The following is a 13023-nucleotide window of genomic DNA, read 5'->3' as shown; positions in this document are numbered from 1 at the left end:
TGCTCACATGGAGGAAAAAAAAAGACCAAATCCCAGTTTAAAATTTCACGGGCCAGCCTTTACCCCTTTTGGTAAGGCTCACTCCCACGCCACTCCGCCTCCCCTGCAACGAGCATCGCTGCTGCTTTACTCTTCACGCAAGAGCTGCTGCTCTTTGGCTAATTATAGAAGCTTGGATTAGAGCTATGCTGAAGGCAGCTTGACAGAACCAGCTGTTAAAATTACAGCTGGATCCTAAACTAGCTGTGAACATCCAGCTTTAGCTCACGGTGGTGCTCCCCCCTCCCTGGAGCCGGCTGCCAACGCCTTGCTTGGCCGACTGCTCCTCCTCCTCCACCGCTCCAGCTCGGACCCACAGGTCCTCGCCTGCCATTTTTGGCTGCCTAAATGCTTTTCTGCTTTAGGGGAGCTGAAGACATCAGTGTATTTCTCTTTGCTAGATGTTTTTCTTCCTACAGCAGCTATCTGTAAGAGGAATATTGATTTCTCTCCACCCCGTCACTGGGTCACTGCAACGTCCACGAATTTCCTGGAAAGCGTAACAGCAGCCGCTGGCCTCTCGCCACAGCCCAGACAGGTGGAAAAAAATAAAAACGCACCAAAGTTATCTCTAAAAGAAAAGCTTTTGCATTTGGAGCCTTTTCCTTTGTCCTCTGGTGGTGACTTTGTGCGGTGTCTCCTTAGCAAGGCTGGGAAACGGCACAGCATCTTCCTTTGATTTTAATGGAGCCTCACGAGGCGGCGGCGCTACTTTTTCGGAGGGGCTGCACTGAGTCTGAATCAGCACTTCCAAATGCTACCGGAAGGCACTGACAGGCTGCTCCGGGTCCTGGTCATATGATGTCCGTCCTGCTGAAATATCAGCGCATCCTGGCACAGGAACGATGCCACGTGAGGGTCCCTGTCACACGCCTGCTCCCCTTGCAGGAGGAAAAAACAATAATAAGACAAACACACTGCGATCTCCCCTTGCATCCTCCTCCCTAGTTTAGTTTGTTGAACAGCTCTTCGATGCGCCTTGTCTTTACTGCAGTAAAGTCCGTGGTTGATGTTTAAATCGTTGGTACGGTAAAGTCGCTACACGGAGCGAGGGCTGAGCGGGACCCGCCGCAGGCAGCTCTCCAGGAGGACCCATTTTCTCCACTGCCTCGCCTGGACCCACGGCTGGTGCTGCCGCGGATGCCGTTAGTCCGGCCGGGGATTATATCTGCTGCTGGTTTCTTGAGTGGATGTTTTCAAATGGCTCCCTTTCCTTCCAAGGCAACTTGGCTCAATATTTATTCACCCTGGAGACACGCAGTTGCGTGAGTTTTTACCCTGCTCCAGATGAGGCTGCAGAGAGCCGGAGAGGTGACCTGCACAGCATCACCCCCCCATCTGCTTCCCGCAGGAGCGGTGTCAGGGCACGCCGAGGAAGAAGCAGTCATTTGTTTTAAAGCAATGACTACAAACCTCCAAGGAGAGGATGGGGAAAGGTTTCTTGGAGCAAGTCCTGACAGGGAGTTGTGTTAAATGCAGGATCATACTGGGAAGACATAAAAAGGAGACTGAGCATCAGCAAACGGTGTCCTGTCTGCTGCAGCTGAACATACTTTTCCATAGGGTTTCTTCCTTCCTCCATTTCAATTTTTTCCAGAGCCTTTCAACTTAATCTATTCCCCTAATTAGACAAAAATTTGGGGGGAAAAAAAGAAAAGAACCCCAGCCCTTAGTCCCCCTTTTTGTTACCCAAAATCCACAGCACAAGCACCGGCATGTGGGTGCAGACGCCAGACCTCGCACCCACACTCTGGGGCATCGCGCCCTGCCCTGCTCCCCCGGCTGCAAACACCGCACCTGATGCGTGCCAGGCGGCTGCGCTGGCAAGGACCAAGCCCCAGGGGCTCGAACCCACCGAGCGAGGCACGCCAAGCCCAGGACCACGTGTGCTCTGAAGAAGCACCATCCCCACAGTAAGTGACATGTCTAACAGCTCTCTCCAGCCGCAGGAGAGCCCACCCAGGGGTGCGGGGAGGCAGTGCCTGGGGACCAGTGCCTGCCGAGCCTGGCTCCCGGCGTGACTCAAGTCCCGGCCGGGGGCTGATGTCAGTGCCCAGAGAACAGAAGCCCTCTCTGTGGCTCCGGCAGCAGGAGAAGGAGGTTTCTGTCCCCAGCAAGGTTGCTCGCTGGAGGGATGCTCATGCTTTAACCCCCTCCTGACAACAGCACATCAGCCTCCAGTAACCTTGGTACTGGCTTGGGAGAACTGCAGGGTTTGCAATTTCCATCTGGACACTCACATATGCACCTCTCTGCTAAATGCTTTTGGATTATAACCTCTCTGGACAAGGGCTGCTTTTTCAGTGCATCCGTACAGCACCCAAAGCACTGGATGCAATCTGCACATAGTGCTCTTACACACCCTTGAAATGCAAAAATGCTCCTACACTCCCTTGAAATGCAAACAGCGATGAGATTTGCATCCTTTTTGGAGAGGGTTAGAGCCCTGCTGCCAGTTAGCTGCCATTGAGCCTGCCCTCCCGCATCCCTCCCTGCCACCCTCCCCGCTGCTCCAAGGACCACGAGAGATGTGTCGGCAGAGCTTGCACAGCACCAAGCTCACGGCAGGCTGCAAAACTCAGCCAAGAAGCCAAATTGCCTGGTACGGTCCCTGCGTGCCGCAGGCTGCGGTGCCAAATTATTTTATACTCTGGGACAGTGAGATGGGGCAGAGGTCCACGCCAAAGAGGTGCAGCATCCCTGCGCCCTGGGCTCCTCTGTCAGACATAAATCCAGCCGCCTTCTGAGGTCAGTCCTCATCTCCAGCTCCCCCAGGGTGCAAACACAAACTGCAAGGGGGTATCAGTGCCAAGCAGAAGAATTGCTCGTAGTTTCAGCTGGGGAGAGTGAAAATGCAGCCAGACTTTGGGAGCGAACAGCCAGTATCTTAGAGCCAAGGGCAGGATCGAGCGCAGAGATTTGTAACACAATTTTGCTGAAATCCAGTAAGAGTCAAACCTGGTGCTTTGGTTCAGCCAAATACCGGAACTGGCTGCTGGGAATTTACTGGAAACTGCGATTTAACAGAAGGCACCAGTGATGCAATCCTAGCGTGCACACCAAGAACCAGCACACACTGCAGGGAACTGGTGTCACGACTTCCTACCACAAAACATCTCCTCTTTCACATCCAAATCTCTGCTTCACAATAGTCTACGTGAACGTTCAACAAAACACTGGGCTACCCTGAGTTTTGCTGCTTTTTAGCCACACAACTATTATTTTCTTATTTCCATCTCTAGGTCTATGATCTGCTTAGATCCCTCTAAGCCGGGGCTAAAAGGATGGTACCAAAAAGCACCTCACAGCAAGGGATGCTCTGCAGATCTCGCGTCAGCCGCATCTTTCCGACGCACGCTGCAGCCCTGCATCATGAAAACAAGTGCTTCCCATCAAAGAGGGATAGTGGCAGAAAATGCCGGAGCTTCTCTCAAAGCCCAGCTCTGATACTTGAGCCTTTCAAGCATCAGAAGATAATTTAATCCATTTTACAACTAGCATCAGATAACAGTGACATTGAAAAGCGGTCGGAGCAAAGCAGCAACTCCTCTTCGAGGCTAATAAGTAGAAATAAATTAACTGGTTTCTTTATATTGAAAATTCCTTTCTATGGACTAAGACCAAGGCCTGCTAAAGGTTTTGACAGCTCTGTTTGCCCATCAGCCACATGTGCATTGAGGTTAAATAGAGATTTACACTCACAGAAACTCCTGAAAAACTCAGACCTTTGGATCGAGATTACAGATGTAGCCAGTAGTTTCAGAAGTTCGACTCAAAAAATGTCAGAAGAGCCAGTTATAATTAGGCTTTTCCTCAATTTCTATATATGGTGTAAGTCACTGGCATTATGGGAAATGCGCCAGCCAAAAAACAAAATGAGGGGAAAATAAACTCTTTATTTCTATGGTACTATTCACTTTACAGACTGTTTACTTTACACATAATGCAGGCTGGGCTTTAAAGGCAACTTATAACTTTGCAGCATTATGTGGCTCTAAAACTTTTATTCTGGTATTCAGAGTCTAATGTGACTTAATGTTTATAGAATGACATTTCAAGTCTCTCTGCTGTCACCAGAAATGCCTCCATGGCCATCACTAGGTTTTGGGGAAGGCTTTGGGTACATTAATACAAACCATTGCAAAGATTTCTCCACTGCTCAAAAGACCAAACAGGTAGCGGAGATTATAAACCGCCTTTTCTAAACGAAGTGCTTATGGCCCAATTACAAACCGCTCCGAGCTGCTATTGCAAAGCCAGTCACGTTAGTCAGCAGATCTGCTCCGGGACTGAACATTCACAGGAGCTGCCCCCGGGTTTGTGCCGCAGCCCCTCCAACAAAGGGCAGGCAGAGCGACAGCGGCTCCGCTCAGCCCCGCGTTGACACCAAAGGCTATTTTTATCATGAGGAGATGTTGTAAGTGCGTAGGGGACTGAGGGAAGGGAGAGAAGGTGGAAGGGGGAAAAAAAAAAATGCTGAAGTATTTATATACCTTGTCAGGTCATATGAGAGACCCGTGCATTGCCCCGCACCATGGCCAGGTACACCCGCCCTCGCACTGGCAGCCACGCCGGTGTTCAGGCACAGCATGGAAATGATGGTAGATTATTTCAGACACACACCAAACCCATACCAGCCAAATGCCCCCCACCTCCCGAAAGGCAGCGGGATGCTCCTGCGCACACCGGTGCACCCCGTGTCTCGCGAGGCTCTGCTGCCGAGGAGTGAGCTGGGCAGGTAACCTTGTTCTGCACCACCACGGTCTCCTACAGCGCACACCGGAGCCCCCCCGGTCAAAGCCCAGCAAGTTGCTGCCGATAAGCCTAGAAACGGTTGCTTTTATCACGTGGTTTCTCTTATTGCTCTTGAGAGCTTGGTTTCCTAAGGAACCAAAGCTTATGTGAGCATCGTCCGTCCATCTCCCCCTCTGGCTTCTCAGCATCTTGGACAATTTCAGCCAGCTGTAGCTCCCTGTAGTTGCTAAACACTCCACTCTTTCTTGCTTATAAAGCAATGGGATAATTCACAGGCTTAAAAGTCAGCCTCACCCCTGCTTTTTGCAGAACCACCCCTGTAGCGGGGTGCTGCCTCTTTTTTCCCCGAGGGGCCGACATCTGCCTGCTCTTACCTTACACCCAGCTGTACTGCCATACTGCTCTGCATTGGCACAGAGCTTAGCACAGCACTTAGCACAGCATCACCTTGGCCACCCACAGATCTTCACCTGGGAAAAGCCAGGAGAGCTTCCCTGGAGTTGGTGGAAACATAAACAGGAACATCAGCCGAGGATGTGGGTTGCATTTGGGGAAAAAATGGCAATGAAATGATTTTCATGCTGGTCTGTATGAGAGAAGCTGAGATGGCAGCTGGGTACCATCCTGGCCACACACATTAGCTGGCTCAAATCATCCCCAGTGCTAAAAGCAGCTCTTGATTTAGCTGATAACGCCTTTGCAAGAATAGAGTTTCGATTCGACTATTTTACTGAACAAGCTTGTCTCGTCAGCAGTTAAAGGATGCTACAGGAAGCATCTATGGCACTTCTCCCCGCTTGCAAGGAGACGGTTTCACACAACAGCTTTGTGTCATCTGTGTTGAGTTGTTCCCACAGTACCATTTCATGAGACGTTGCCAGGGCTTAGCATGAGGAAGGGCATCTCACTACCCACGGCGTGATGCTCTGACCACGGAGCAGGTCTAACAGGAGGGAGCAGACTCCCGTGTTAGTGGCTTTAGACAGCATAAACCAGCACAAGCATCAACAGAGCAACGCAGATTCACACCAGCCAAGGCAGAAATAGGGCAGGGGAAAAAAAAAAAACCCAAACCAACTCCCTTGCCTCTCTTGCACCTCTCATGGAAGTCCAAATCCGGAAACAACCTGCTGCCACAACCTTGATACCACTACAGGGCCCTGAACTGAGACTTTGCACATGTCTCTTTCTTTAAGACTTTTCACCAGCATCAATTTCTGTTTCGCTTCAACCGTCCTTCCCCGCAAGGGAGCTGCAGCCAAGCCTGAGAAGGCTGTATTGCAGGGCAGTGATTTATTGGCACAGGCAAGTATGTGTATGTGTATGTGAAAGGATGCTGGAGAAAACGTCTCTCCTTTGAGCAGCATGCTCTCTTTCACTACTTTATCCCCAGCAGTTTGCAGCATAAAAATCTTGCTGACTGCACAGACGATGCCCCGCTCCCCCGAGCCTGCGGCCCAGCAAGGACCCCCCTCCTCTTCGCAGGGTCAGGGGATGCGATCCCACCCCAGACACACAGCGGGCTCTGCTAGCCCCAGAGCACAGCATTTAACTGGCGATCGCTCCATGGACTCTTTTAGGCTGCTCCAGACAGCTCTAATACCAAATATATCAGGTGAAAGTCCTACTCTCTAAGGCAGAGAGCCACCACCCCCAAGGACAGTGATGGGAGATGAGCTTCCAGTCTTTCCCAAGACCCACCCTCCCAACACCGCAGCACCACCACATCCTTGTAGGGTTGAGATGGGCTCTCCGCTCCTCTGATCCTGGCTGATGGGCACAACCCATCCTTGGCACCACATCCTATCAGAGCAGGCTGTAGCGCAAACGAACTGAACCGTGTCCATGCCCACCTCCCCGGGACGCAGCCCTGCTCCCCTGCAAAGCCCTCTGCTCTCCCCAGCTCCCCTTCCCAGAGCCCCAGGCTGTGCTCTGCTAATAGCTGGGAGGAGGGAGTGCTGCTGGCTGGGGAAGAGGCAGTGTTTTTCCGAGAGATTAAAGACTATAACAGAAATAAGTCAACCTCTCAGAAACTCTCAACATACCACGATTCAAAAATAAAACCATTAGATCGGTCGCTTCTTGTTTCAGCAATTTGACCTTCTGAAATTTTCTATACGCTTTTCTTCCTTGCCCACAAATGAAAAGTTGGCAAATAGTAAGTTTGTAATTCTCTAATTGCATTTTGAAGTTGTGAATTCACTGAAGTTGGCCATTTCCTGCAACAATTTCTGATGAAAAAGAACAAAAAGTGTTTTGCAGGGAAACTCCTGAACACCTTCCCTTTGCCGCAGTTCTGAGCGGCTGCCACCCTGCGGTCTCCCATCTCCTTCCTTCCCCCTGCGCTCTCCTCCTCTCTTTTTGCAGACAACCACGGCTCAGAAGACACCGCTGGCCCGTGGCCACCCATCATCCCACCAACACCACGCAACTGAATCTCCTCTCCCCCGTGCCACGTCCAGCGCCGGGTTTTACTGCATGTGTTTGCAAAGCAAAGGGGATGGTGCAGGTTCACGTATGGCTTCACACTCCCTTCTGCACGAGCACCTCCTTAAAGACCACATGCATTAACATCTTAGCAAATGACACCAGGAGCCCTCAAGCCGATGCTTTATTTCTTTGCTGTGGTTGCCTGGCAGATACCCCCTGGTGCTACGGGCTGCCTGACGTCCAATAAAACCCGTGCCCTTTCAGGTTGCCGTTAGCACTGGTTTGCTCTCTGGGTGCTGCTCAGCCCTGTAATTCAGCAGCATGCGCAGCGGGAGAGAGGAGCTTTGCTTCTGAGGTTGTGAAAAACACACGGCGGAGCCGGTGCCACTCTGACACTCGTAGCTCCCCGCTAGCTAGCTGAAACACAGCAAGAGACAGCAGAGGATGAGCTCTGTCGGTTAAAATAATTGGGTTTTAACTGCAACAGTGCTCACCACTTTGTCTGGTGAGGCCCAAAATAAACTGCGTTACATCACTGTGGGTCAGACCGAACTAGTAACGGTATCTTTCTCATACTGAGAAAGAAGGTATTTATGTCCTGTGCATTTTCTCTAGCCCTCTGCAGTCAGAGCTCCTTCCAACGGTGCAAGTGCAGGGGAAAATTAATTCAGACTGCTGCTCAAATTACGCAACAACCACATGGAATGGAAAGTGCAAATTAAGAGATTTTACTATTTTAGGGTATTCTTTCATGTCTCATAATTTATTTTGCCATCATATTTGCAGACAAATACAAAATAACATATTAGCCAAGTAATCTTTAGGGAGTTGACAGAAGATAGTACAAGCAAATAGGCACCTTCAGACAAATACTACCCTTTATAACTACCCGGGTAAACCTAGAGCTCACCCAAATAATGACAATAAGATCTAGTCCATAGTGCTATAAATACAGCAATACATGCCAACAGAGGCTAAAGCCCCAATCATCTTTGACTTTGCTAATACGCCCAAAATCTCGCCTATATTTTCTAGCTCTCAGTTGCTCCAATGGAAGCTCTCAGGCCATCTAAAGTTGCAATAACACCATATTACTTCACTCTGCCATCCAACAGGCCATCCCACCCAGCTATATAACTACCAATCAAATAATCAATGCCTCCTCCAACTTCCACCCCAAAGGATGGGGTTTAAATCTTCAGCTGGTGGAAATCTGAATTCCTCCACCATTTTTATGGGACCTATGACAATTTACATCAGCTGAGGAGCTCCAGCCTCCCATGACTAAAGAATGAAAGCAGGGATGCTTGTTGGCATTTATTATCCTTCTCCCTTGCAAATGATGCATTCCCATCCTGAATGCCTTTGGGAACCAAATGTCTCACCAGAAAGATATGCAACAGCATCTGCCGTGAGCAAGGGAAAACCGGTGTTCCCCAGTCCTACTGCAAGGGAATTGTACTGGTGTGCAGAGCTGGTAGCAGCACTTTTTATCAGCTGTACCCTACTGTGAATCTTCTCCTGTCCCTGACTGCTCCTCCACCATCTATCCCATGGATAGGTGCTTTCACGGTCTTAACGGTGAAGTTAAACCATTTTTCCTGACAAGCATTAAGAGATTAAACACCTGGTGTTAAGAGCTCTCCCACTTCATTTTCTAATGTTAAAGCAAAGACCCAAAGATGTGTTAACCCTGCCCACCACCCCTCCCAGGCTGGGCTTCGGCTCCTCCCAGGGCACCGATTCCTCCTCCTGTCACCCCGGCGGTATCGAGATGGGTCCATCAGGAGCCAAAGCCAAGTTCACAAGAGCAAATGACTCCCTTTTGCTCTCTCTTGGCCACATGCACGTCCCGTTCTCTCATCTGTGGCCTGAGACGCATTAGAGCAGCTGCACCTTGACCAGTTTATAATATCATAATGCTCCAGCTCGGCAAACACTCATTCCCTTTTGCTTCCTCCATGCCTCCCTTGGATAAAATAAATCCATTTGATTAAGAGGAATCAAAAGCACCCATATGAATTAACTTTTAGCAGGACTTTTGGAAAGCATTGCCATAACTGCTGCCTATCAACAGAGGGGGAAAATGTCCAAGCTTCTTAAAATTGAACAAAATGTTCCTAAAAATTATCAAACCTTTCAATTGCCTTGAGATCCAGATCCAGACTTTGATGGCAATTACCACCATCCTCTATTTCTAGGAGAATTCAGCACCCGTGCCTATTAAACTCTGTTAAAAGGGATAATTAGCTGGAGACTGACAGTAATTCCACTAGTGGAAGGGATGTGAACCACGATGTTAATCGGGATTGCTGGGGTGTAAATAATGTTTTGCTTCATAAAGTCTGGCTAGGACAAACAAATTATTTAGCTCTCATGCTACAGCTGAATTAAGAGCTCAAATGTATAAAAGGGTGTTTCTAAGAATTGATAGTGGATCACCGAAGCATTTAATCACTGTTTTACTAATCTCCCTGCACTATCTGAACTCAAACTGACTCCTCACACTAAAACCAATGGTGCTAATATACTCATTAATGATGGCTCTTTTGGAGGAATGAAACCATCAGAGTTTGAAAAACTAACTGGGGGCAGAGGAGCTGAAAGCTGTGAATAGCGCATGGGCTTGTGCTCCAAGGCTTCCTGGGGGAGCAAGAAAACCTCTAAAAACACCCTTACAGGAATTTCCACTGCAATCTTCTACCACAGGTAAGCAGCTGTGACTACACATATAACAGCACATCCCTGAGAAGGGACATCTGATGCAGGGACTGAACCAGGACCCACGGATCTATGGCCACAGCTCCTCTCCAGGGTGAGGCTCGAGGGCTGGCTTCAATGCTCAGCGCTGCCCACACCGGGGACTTCTGCACGTCCAAAGTGTCTTTGTTCCCCAATTCTGGTTCTGCTACCTTGCATCGTTCTGTATCTCACGAGGCAGATGTTTCCCATCAGTTCAGGGGCTATGCAAGACCTTTCGGGGCAGCTTGTTGCCTTTGCATCCCACACTACCTCTTATTTGTGCTCTTCACCAGCAGCTGAAGAGTTTGCTGCATCCTCCTGCCAGGCTTCCCTGTATGACCATCTCAGCTCTGACCTGCGCATCTGACACTCCTGTCCCGAGACTCATTTCTCCTAAGTCTGTCAGTTTGGCTGTGATAGTTTCTGCTTGGCATCTACAGGCTCCAGATAGCCTCTCCCCAAAGGATTTTCTGAAAGACATTGAATTTCTGACCAGGGTTTTGTCAAGCTGCCTGGAAAAGGATGTTGCTCAGAACTACTCAAAGATAGCATTTTCTTATTTTTTATGCAATTATTGAACAAATATCAGAATGCAAAATTGCCCCTGGGATTGGAAAATGGAAATAAGTCTTTCAACAAACATGAGAAAATGGATACCGATGTCTCTATTAGCAACAAAATGTTTCATGCTTAGAAACTGGTAATCTAACACCTCTCCAGGGAATTCAGAATGGTGAGAAAAATGGTCTAGAATTAGAAAGAAAAAGAGATATACATACATTCAAGTGGATGTGCGGCGGGCAGGAGGGCATCCTTGTGTCGGTGCGTTCACAGGCAGTTCTGGAGGTCATTAGTGGAAAGCAACATCCCAGATCCTCTGTGGTTCCCAGCTGTGCTGAGCCCAGCATAATCAGGCACAGGAGGTCCACCCCACGCAGGGTGCACCCTCCAAACCGCTGGTGTGGCCACTAAGCTGTATCAACCCCCACAAGCAGTGAGAAGGGCAGAGCCGGGACACTCGGTCCGGCTGAGCTGCTTCTGCAAGCACCAAGCTCCAGCCTGTCTTGGAGGGCTCATGGACAGCGCGGTTCAGACCAGCTTGAATGGCACTGGTCTACACCAGCTGGGCAAACTGGTGGTCCAGCACCACGTACGATACAATGATGAAACACCCCCCTTTCATCTGGGCGATACAAGAACTGTCCCAAGGCACACGGGAACATCTCTGTCAGGGACATGGTTTAGTGGTGGACTTGGTGACGTTAAGTTAACGGTTGGACTCTATGATCTTAAGGGTCTTTTCCAACCTAAATGATTCTATGAATCTGTGATCTCCAGCATGCTGCTTTCCTACAGGACTCAGGATTTTCCCTGGGTTCCCTTCTCAAGCCACAACTGTGGGAAACAACTGACTCCCGGCATAACAGCCAAAGAGCTGAAAACAGCATCATCAACCAAGTTACATCATGCAGTCCGGAAGAAGGAGCGCTGTTAGGCATGGGGTGAAGTACAGGTGTGCAACCACACCTGGGGGCTGTTATGGCTCAGCAGAAGTGAAAAGTTGGCATGCAAGTTTGGTGTGTGTCCCCAGCTTTGTTTTGTTGTAACAACAACCTGGTCATCCTACGGAGAAACCACTTGGCCAAAGCTCCCCTTTGAATTTACTGTGCAGAAGAATCAACAACTGACATCCTGGTTGCAGAGGTCATTTGCACGGCTCCTACGCTGGATTTTAACAATGGTACAATTCTCAGACAATATACAACCTAAAAGCACTCATACACAACCTACAAGATGCCCCCCAGCCTGCCTTCCCTTCCCCTCCTCCTCCTGAGAGCACTGTTCATTTAAAATGGCTTACCCCGTTCTCTTCTCTTCTGCACTGAATGGCTTTTGAACTTCAAAGAGAGGGGAGAAAACCCTATCATTTCACCATGCAGTTAAATATTACGCAGCTGCATTACTGAAGAACACCTACAAAATACACTGCTAAAATAAACTCCCATTTGAACTCTTCCTATAGTATTTTTCAGAGATCTCAGAACATGCTGCCCTTCTTCCCACACGCACTGAAGCACCTACTCCACTTTAACCAGGTACACACTCTTCTTGGAGTCGAAAGGACTAATCATTATGCATTTGCCTGAAGTACCTAGTTGAATCCAGGCTTTTATATCTACAAGTTAGAGTATAAATTGGAAACATTATTCCTGGGTGAACGTTATACACACATTGGCAGATATATTCCAAAATTATCTAAGAAATCAAACTATTTATTGCTACTAGAACACATCCGACTCCAGCAAACCACTTTGAAAATGTAAAAAAAAAGTGTGCACAATGTACTACGTATGATTATGGATACTCCCCACACACTACGTGCATGCCTCATGTATACAAAATAGCAGAGCAGAAATGCTCTAAACATAAATTGAGAATATATGAGATCAGATTTTAATTGCGGTTTTAATAACAGTAAAATGCTGGAGCTACCTGCTTATTATTAGTCTTGAAAAGCAGTATGGAAATAATATCTTAACCTTTCATCTGTAACATGGTCTTTGCTCATAAAATTATCCCAGAGTCATCCAAGCACATAGCTGGTGTCAACTACTTAATATGCAGAATAAATTAAATGCCACTTACATATAGCAAAGAAATACCCAGCTAATTTCATGCACTTTCATGCCGGTCCTTATGCTGGCGCAGCCACACAACAAACACGGTCAAACCCTGCGTCTCCTCTTCAAATTCTGCCTTTCTGCGAGAAAATCATCCAATCCACCGCTCCACAAAACCACCCCTTTGCAAGGCCACCGTCACTCTGCCCATCGTGCGGGGAGTGCTGAAACGAGCCCCGTCACATGTGCTGGGACTTTGCCATTGCAAAACACCGTGCGTTTATTATACTACAAGGAGACCAGGTCCTGCTGACGACACTTGAATTATTGTAGAAAGACAGTAACAGAGATTTGGGAAGAGTGGGGGACCTGGCACACTTATCTACCATTAACCAAACCATGCCTATAATCCTACTTCATCTTTCCAAAGCAAAAG

At 48.6% G+C, this 13023-nt stretch overlaps 1 protein-coding gene across 1 annotated transcript in view; it reads right to left on the bottom strand.

Annotated features, from left to right (window-relative positions):
* The window catches only part of ADAP1 (ArfGAP with dual PH domains 1), a 62702-nt gene that overhangs the window by 26078 nt on the left and 23601 nt on the right, over positions 1-13023 (bottom strand). The window lies entirely within an intron of this gene.

This window comes from Gavia stellata, chromosome 18 (genome assembly GCF_030936135.1).
Source record: "Gavia stellata isolate bGavSte3 chromosome 18, bGavSte3.hap2, whole genome shotgun sequence".
Classification (NCBI taxonomy): domain Eukaryota; kingdom Metazoa; phylum Chordata; class Aves; order Gaviiformes; family Gaviidae; genus Gavia; species Gavia stellata.
This window is presented reverse-complemented; position numbering and strand designations above follow the sequence as displayed.